Raw genomic sequence first — 1,227 nt, forward strand, 5'->3', positions numbered from 1 at the left:
AGTTCCTCTGTCCAGTGTCTGTGTTCTTTTGCCCATCTTAATCTTTTCTTTTTATTGGCCAGTCTCAGATATGGCTTTTTCTTTGCAATTCTGCCTAGAAGGCCAGCATCCCGGAGTCGCCTCTTCACTGTTGACGTTGAGACTGGTGTTTTGCGGATACTTGCGAATTCTGATCCTTTTGATTTGGAGCCATGACTCTGGATCAGAAGGTTGCATGTTCGATCCCAGCAGTGGGCTCTTTCCCAAACCTTAACCCTTACTTAACCATTTGGAATGAGTGCCTAAATGTAATGTTTTAACCCTATTCCAAACCTTAACCCTTCACTTTGAGGTTTGACGTTTGGAGCAACTTCAAAATGTTATGTTTGGAGAAACGTGGATAAACTTCTTATTCTACAGTGAGACTGTGAGAGCTAGTTGTTTTTCTAAGTGCTGTTGCAACATGAAACAAATAGGTCACGCATCTTCACAACTTTATAATTTTACAGGCTAAACTAATAGGAACATTGATGTGTGTCATGTAATCTATTGTCACGAATCCCACCGAAGGTGGCTCCCCTGCCTGCTCGGGCGGCACTCGGCGGTCGTCGTCACCGACCTACTAGCCACCGCTTATCCCTTTTTCCTTTTCGTTTGGTATGTCTTATTGTTTGCACCTGTTCCTCATTTGTCTTTTGATTTTGGTTATTTAAGCCTGGTTAGCCCACCCAGTGTTGTGCGGGATTATTTTAGCATCAGGTTGTGTTTTTGTAGTTGGATGTGCTGGCGATTTACTACTGAAATATTGTATGCATGCTGTGCACCTGTTTTGGGCACTTGGCATTTTTTCCACGCCGTTTGTGTTGGCGTCGATCGTGTTGTGTTTTTATTTAAATAAACACAAAGTTCTGTACCTCTGCTCTCTGCGCCTGACTCCTACCACCACTCCTAGCAACCGTCTGACATCTATATTGATTACTTTTCTACTACTACTACTACAACAACTACTACTACTACTTCTTGTACCACTACCACTACTGTTTCTACAAAAGAAAAGAAACGTCCTCTCACTGTCAACTGTGTTTATTTTCAGCAAACTTAACATGGGTAAATATTTGTATGAACATAACAAGATACAACAACTGAGACATAAACTGAACAAGTTCCACAGACATGTGACTAACAGAAATTGAATAATGTGTCCCTGAACAAAGTTGGGGTCAAAATCAAAAGTAACAGTCAGTATCT

Source organism: Salmo salar, chromosome ssa27, assembly GCF_905237065.1.
Source record: "Salmo salar chromosome ssa27, Ssal_v3.1, whole genome shotgun sequence".
Lineage (NCBI taxonomy): Eukaryota > Metazoa > Chordata > Actinopteri > Salmoniformes > Salmonidae > Salmo > Salmo salar.